The following is an 8,062-nucleotide window of genomic DNA, read 5'->3' on the forward strand; positions in this document are numbered from 1 at the left end:
TGATTTGAGAGAGAGAGAGAGAGAGAGAGAGAGAGATAGAGATGTGGGGTCAATTTTTATTTCTAATTAATTAAAATATTTTTAAGTATTTAAATAAATAAAAACAAAAGCAAAAAAGAAATAAAAATGGCAAAATAGTCTTTTCATTTTTAACAGGGACCTTATCCACAAAAAAGATCTGATTATGGACCAATGATGCAAGTTGAAATCTTTTTGGATTCTACCCACATTTTTTTGATAACCACAAGGACCAAATTTGCAGTTTAGTCTTTTGGTTATATAAAAGTTGTCTTAGAAAAAAAAAGTTGTTTGTTATAATATTTGGTATGTTGTTATGTATAAACAAGCCATTTGGACCTTTGTGTTGTGTTTGGTTGATATTTATTTATTCATAAGATGTAATAGATAAATAGGTAATTTTTCATTTGTTGATTTGTTGTAATAAATTAGTTAGACTAGTTGTATTTTTTTTAAATGTAACAAGATGAAGAAAAGACATTTTGAAGTGTCCCTTAAGTCCTTTAGGAAAGACTTAATAATTCTTGTGATGGCTCACAAAAATTATTAGTAGACATAGTTTGGTTTATACACATTATAATGCATGCTTGTGATGTTTATTTGATGTTAAATGTATATATGTTATGTTTTATGTATGAAAATAGTATTTACATGTCAATTAACATTTTTTCATAAGATAATATCACTTGGAGTTTGAGTAAAAAATATTTAAAAGATAACATATGATGTTTATAAATGAATATTTATAAAAACGTTTTACCGGTTACCGGTTAAAACTGTTGAAAATAGTTTTAATGTCACTACAAACAAACTTACATTTAGTGGGCACAAGTTTTTAATGAGATAATATTTTTGTGTCACTATAAATTGTCTTTAGTGGCACATATTTTCTCTGTAACACTGTCTTTTACGTTTTAAAATTTTAATTTATGTAAAAGCAGGCGCCAATATTGCCCGCCTCTCCTTTTTTGGAATGATTTTCTTATTTGAAAAACCCCCTAACTCTCCATAATCACTTGCTCCCAAATAGAGCTCTTCTCCCTCGTTCTCCTGATCCCTAGTAAACACGGTGGTCGTTGCTAGGGCTTATGATTTCAGGCTATTCCTAATGGTTCATGTCTCCGGTCGATAGTATAAACCGAAAAATTCCGCTGGGACATTTGGCCACATCAATCCGGAAAACTATTGTCTGAGTTGTACTATCGCAAGGAGCTTATGGCTTTAGGTCTTTGCGATCTGCATAAGACTTTTTTTCTGCTTCCCGAACGTTCTACTTTTCCATTCACCTGGTCTTTCGTAGAAGATTCAGACCAGACTATTTGTCAATCAGGTAATTTTACTGAATCCAAAGGACTTGGTTTATTTTTTGGTATTTCCAAATCGTTAGGTACCGCTCTCTGTACATATTTTTGTTGAAATTTTGTATATAGATCTGGTTTGAATCTTTAGTAGTTGGTAATAGTCAGGTTACCACAGTAAACCATAGCTAAATTACTCATGCTTTGATTTGATTAGAGTTCCTTTTTGGAGTTTCTTTTTTATTTGCGTATGCTTCGAGATTTGGTGACTTCTTTTGTTTGATTAATTGATTCACCATAGTTTATTAGACCGATTAGTGTGTCCACGATTAGCAATTTATTTTTATCTTTTCAATTTTATTTGTATTGTAGTCCGCTTTCTACATAAACTACTAAAAAGTAGCAAGCCTAGTCTATTTGACTTTGTAATTTTGTATTCACGATTACTCTACTAGAAAAAATGACAAATAGCCCCAAATTTGATTTTGTATGAGAAAAAAAACATAAATGCCTTAGAAGACTAATTAAGACTGTTATATGGTAATTTGTATTCACATTTTTTTTTCCTGATTTTGTATGTGAAAAATATGATGACTTTGATATTCATCTTTATCCCTATATGATTGATTATTCAAATACGAGAGGTATTAATTATTTATTTGATTAATGAAGGTAAAGATAAAGAACACATTATTTGATTAATGAATTACATTTATTGTCTTATGTACATATGTTGGGGAAGACTAGGTCGTCAATTACACTCTTGTACACTCTTCGTGAAGGATTTTATGGAAAGCCAATGGTGTGGAAGGGCATAGTTGTAACTCCCATCAAACTAGTGAGCAATGGGGAGGCAAAAATAAAGAAATTGGTTGGTTAACTGCATAAATGATCCATCAAAGGTATTGATTTTTTTAGTCATTTATTAAATACATACATTCTACAAATATACTTTATATGTGTGATCCTTGTTGAATCCTATAAATGACAAAAAAAGTGTTACTTGTTTTGTTTGATCCTTATCTGCATGTGATTTGCTGATGCATCCAATCATCAATTTCATGATACTAAAATTCAAATTTACTTCGTTAGGTTGACTATTTTGTTACATTGTATGGGAGTGTCTTTTACGGATCACAACTATATTTTAAGGTTAGGTCTTTAATGTACAGCAATAATAGGATTTACGATGTCATTAAAAAACGTTTTTAAGATCACATTCCTATTTTAAGGTTAGGTTAAATGTTCTGCGAATATGATACTCCACCATCAAGATTTACCATGTCATTACTTATTCGTAGACTCATTATTCTGTTGTCAATTCCATTCATATGATAGTTTTTACTGATGATATTTTGTGCCATTTTGCTTTTTGCAGCCACAACAATAATAGGATTATACTTTACTGTAATTGTCAATTACTGATAACATTAATAGGATCATGTTCTTTTTACAAAATTTTAAGCACTAATAGGTTTAATATGTTATTGATAGAATGTTAAACATTACTATGTTTTTTATAACTCATAAGTCTTTGATTTACTCAATTATCCTTGGTACGTATATATGTTTCTTATTTGACACAACTCACAACTCTTTTGTTTTTGGTAAAATGTTGGTATTAATATGTTTAATGAAAACGAAACAGTTAATAGTTTTGTTGAAAGTAGAGATATATTACATAAATGGTCCCTGTGGCAAGAATATATTACAGAGATGGTCCTTGTGGCAAGTAATTGTTACAGAAATGGTCACTATCATATGAAAAACATGACAAAATAGTCCTTTTAAGAATCTGTTATAGAAATAGTCCCTTTGGTAGGTAATTAATTAATGATTCTTCTAGTATTACCCTGTGTGTTTGTGACAATATTATTATACATTTGTTTCAGGTTCTGATAGATTTTCTATGGTTCCTAATAGCTCTCCTCTAAGATTTTAAAGGTCCTCATTTGAAAGTCATCATAACAATGGTAAGTATTTTTACTTAGGATAACCAAGTGATCTATGATTCTTTATTTTTGGTGATTATTGGTGATATTCTTACATATTTTTATATGATTTATTATGGTTATATTGTAGGCAATTGTTCGTAAGTTGGATAAACAAGAGGAGCAATTATGCAAACTTCATCTCCATGTCAACTTTTTTGTTTCTTTGTGGACTAGTAATTAGTTTGATAGTTTAATATTTTAAGTAATTACTAGCATGGTGTTTATATTTATTAAGCTTTTTGGAAGATATTTTTGTTTTAAATATTAAGAATATTGTTGTAAACAAGTTAAGTTTTAATTTAAATTATGTTTTTGTGTTTTGCATTTATTATCTTAATTGTTTTTTTATTATTTTATATTCTATTTAAATTTATAAAAGAATTGAATTTATTTCTAAATATAAAAGTTTTATGGTAAAAAAAGTGTCGTTAAAAACATAAAAATTGTTTCTATTTTAGTAGTTATATAGTGACATAAAAAAGTGTCACAAAAACTAAAAGTGCTATAGTGGCATAAAAGAAAAGTGTCACTAAAACCCAAAAAGGTTGCAGCGACACAAGCAAAAAGTGCCACTAAAGGCCTTTAGTGGTAGCGCTTTTAGTGACATTTCTTTTTTGTGCCGCTGATTTCCGAAGGTGTCTTTAGTGACACTTTTTCTGTGCCACTAAACGTCGTTTTATTTGGAGTGTGTAAAACTTATAAATACTCAACTTTAAAATATTTGAAATAGTTTTAAAGATGTTTAAACATTATATAAACTCCATGTCTTTATAATAAATAAGGAGTTTTTATTAAAAAGACTAAAATCGGTTTATAGCGTTATAACGACAAATAATAAAACTAGTGATTATCTTTTGTGTCGAAATTTAATATATGATATTGGTGTTTTAAACATAACACAACATGTTGATATTATGTTTTATGCATGCTAAATGATATTTAAAACATAAGTATCATCACCCAAGTTTTGGTTTATCAAAATATGACTTTTATCATAAGATGCATAAAATTGAGTTTATTCTATAAATTCATGAAGTCATAAGTTTTTTGATTGTTAAAAGGAGATTTAAAATAGTGATTTTTAACTCATCCAAAACTCCAAGTCTTAAGTATAAAATATAGTTTTATTAAGACTATTATCGGTTCTTAAAACCGATCTACGACTAAACTTTAAAATACCGGATTTTAGTTTATAATTTGATCGCGGTTAATGACAAATTTTATTTGGCACCTTAAGAACCTCATAACAAGTGATATGAATTTTACAAAAGGGTACATGAATTGTTGGATGCTTGTAATATTCATGAGACCATGTTTTTATAAACTATAATTGTAAACCATATATAAATCCTTATTTACAAAACTTCAAATCTATGCCATCCATTTAAAATTCACTTGGGATTTTTGTGCAGTTCATATGGATTTTTGGGTCACCATATTCATTTGAGTTGTCAAAAATAGTCAATGTGTTTTCGTATTTGCTTGTGTGAAAAAGGTCACCTAACCATTTGTGGAATAGAACTCACATGTTTTTTAAATGGATGATTTGATCAATTTCTTATGTGATAAAGGTCGCCTAAGCATAAGAGTTTTGAGGCATAGATGGGATAAACATGTCAAGCTAAACAATAGTTGTTTAGGATCCCATAATCTAGGAGTTACATATCGTATGCAATTGGTAATCGCTACCTACCGAGTTTGATTAAGTTTATGGGATAAAGGCCGCCTAACAATTTACTTGTTTCGTTACTTGGATCCTAGACTTTAATAAATTAATGTTTTAAGAAACAATATAAGGTATTAATTTTTAAAGACTAAATATTGAAAATACTAAATGAAACTTTGTTAAATTCTGTTGATAACTGTTAATAGTTTTACGCCCTGCAAAACCTCTCTCTTGTTGAGCTTCAAGAGACAGTAACATTTTATGGTTATAATTTCTGTAACTGTTATAATATCTTAAGGTTCTACTTTTAAGATAAATAGAAATTATATATATATTGAAAGATCCCATACCTGAATAACCTCTGCAACTAATTAGTCTGATCATGATACTTTGATGGAAGTATCATTGTGATGATATTGATGTGTCTCACATCATACTGAAGAAATTAACCATGGCTTCCAGAAAGTCTTGGATAATCATGAAACATATCAGATGTCTCATCAAGTAAAGCATATATTCAATCAGAACACTAGAAATAGTTTCAATTCTGTTCAAGCATTGAATAAAAGGAAGTCTAAGAGATTGTGCACTCATATCGACTTATAGTTCAGTTAAGGGAAATACAACATAAACCCAGAAATCAAGAAAGGACCAAATGATTAGTGTTGTTTCTATTGTGGAATAAACTGGACACTAAAGGAGGAATTGCTCCTCTCATCTCATCAAGCTGAAGAAGTCTGACTTGGACAAGACTTCAGATGTCTATATGATAGAACTATTTATTTTTCCATCATTCACTTGAGTATGTAATACTTCATGTGACACTAATAATTGATATTATGTGTTGACGACTGGAAGAAATAATCAACTGATTACAAACGAATGGTATTCCGTGTTGAAGATATAACAAAGTGTTGTTATAGTCTTTTATTTAAAACAATAGATGTATTGTACCTATCCTTACAGAGACATGTAACAGTTGTAATTTATGAATAAATCCAAATTTACTTATCGTTTAATGGATGTTCACATTCATGTTCTGAAACGATGTATTCTGTGTTAAAGAATATTTTCTCATAATGTTATTTATGAAGTAAATCTATAATCTTTCATTGAATTAATAGTTCTGATCATAACACATATATAATCAAATGATATTTGATTGGAACTTATCTATGTCATAATCATCATGACAATATAAATAAAAAATACATATACCAACTTCAAAATGATGGAATTTTTGAAGGCAAATGAGCTTGATTCATTTGATATATGTGAATCTTATTTATATGGGAAGATGATTCACAAGTGTCTTTATTTATTAGTAGCTAAAGAACAAAAGGCTTGACAAAGAGTTATACATAAGTGATGTATGTAATCTTTTTCAATCCATGGATAGATTTGGTGATAGATACTTAATCAATTTCACTGACGCCTTTATTCGTCGTTGATGAAACCTTTGATTTTCTCAAATTATTTCATAGAGAAGATTGAAATACAACTTAATGAGATCATCATTAACCTTTCGTTGTGATAAAGAAAATGAGTTTTGTAAACCGAGTTCTCTTGGAAAATCTTAGGAGTTGTGGAATTGATTCACAACTCATTCCGACAAAGACACTCACTTGTCATTAGTATGTTTCTTGTGGCACAGGATCACCTGGTCACTTAAATCTATCTTTTGATATTTGAGGTAGCCTTCATATTCTCTAGTGGGATAGGGTCACCTAGCCACTAGCTGAATGTCGATAGTATAAGTTTTTAAAGAGGATAAAACATAGACCTTGCAGTCTATTGTATGATGTTATAAAAGAACTATTTACTTTATCTAATTTTTGGAAGTATGCTCACTGCAACAAATATATATTGAATATATATTTCCAACCAAACAAGTGGTAGATACTTATATTAGGCTAAGGATGAAATTGTTTATCCTTATCTAAAAGGTATAGAGTTATAGAGCTTATGTTAGACAATAAGTTTAACAACTCTACTATCTAGCATTTATGTAGAATATCCTAAATGATTGTTTAGGATGAAATTTCTACTAATCCCACTAATTGTCATTCCATAAGACAAGTAATTAGAAAGTGCTTTTTCTAAGTGGGATAAATTTGGAGATTTAAGAGCTAAAGAACCATAAACTAAATGCATCATAGTTTGGAACTAGCAAGTTTTCAACTGTTGTTTAATCTGTTCAATGGTTGACCAGAAACTAATAAAACACATAGAGATGCATTCATGTATGATTATCAAGTATGGGCTTGATTAATCTTCCTCGATATAGTTTGACTATAAAGAGCAAGTGAGTTTTCAAGGGAGAAAACATACATGAATGAAAATCTTTCCAAGATTTAAGCTAACGTCTCAAAGTAAGAATCTTCTTTCTTATAAGTTACTTACATAGTGTGGTTTAATTATGAATCAAGATGACTATTGTGTTTTTCTACAAAGCTAGTGGGAGCGCAGTAACATTCCTAATGTTATATGTAGTGGACATATTAATTCATGGAATAAGGATCTATATAGATAGATAATGGCGACTTAAAGGATTAAGTAAAATTGCATTAATTGTCAAGGATCTTAAAGAGCTTAAGATCAAGGATCTTGTCAAATACCACATGACATGATTTTGAGAAAAATCCTAGTGCAAAGGTTTTTGAACTAGATAACATGATTGTATTTCATATGCTGATGCAATTGGATTAATCATATGTGTCATGGTTATGCATAAAGGCCAAATAAGTCGTATGCTTAGAGCATGTCAAATGATACCAGTATAATCCAAGAATAAGTCATTGTGTGACTTATAGGAATAGTCCAAAGTACTTGTGAGAACTAGAGAAATATTCCTAGTCTACGGAGTATTTGAAAGAAAGCTATGTTTAAAGTTGTTACACATATGCTAAATTTTCAAATAGATTGAGATGACTCTCAGTCACAATCAGGCGTGTCCTTATTATGAATGAAGAGATACTTACATGAATAGTGGTTCCACGTAGATTTTAATTACTGTTACACATTAGAGTTAGAGTACCTCGTGGTTTGGAGAACCACGTACAAAGATGCTTAATGTATAGTTCATT

The 8,062-nt window shown here is 29.6% G+C and overlaps 1 long non-coding RNA gene across 1 annotated transcript; it reads left to right on the forward strand.

Moving 5' to 3' along the window:
* The first annotated feature begins 980 nt into the window (after window positions 1-980).
* On the forward strand, window positions 981-3,634 carry LOC145117075 (uncharacterized). Its single transcript, XR_013712481.1, has 4 exons — window positions 981-1,348; window positions 2,064-2,218; window positions 3,209-3,289; window positions 3,399-3,634. It is a non-coding gene; the product is annotated as an uncharacterized LOC145117075 (long non-coding RNA).
* The last annotated feature ends 4,428 nt before the right edge of the window (window positions 3,635-8,062 follow it).

Source organism: Lactuca virosa, chromosome 5 (genome assembly GCF_052849685.1).
Source record: "Lactuca virosa cultivar CGN04683 chromosome 5, Lactuca_virosa_CGN04683_v6, whole genome shotgun sequence".
Taxonomy (NCBI): Eukaryota; Viridiplantae; Streptophyta; class Magnoliopsida; order Asterales; family Asteraceae; genus Lactuca; species Lactuca virosa.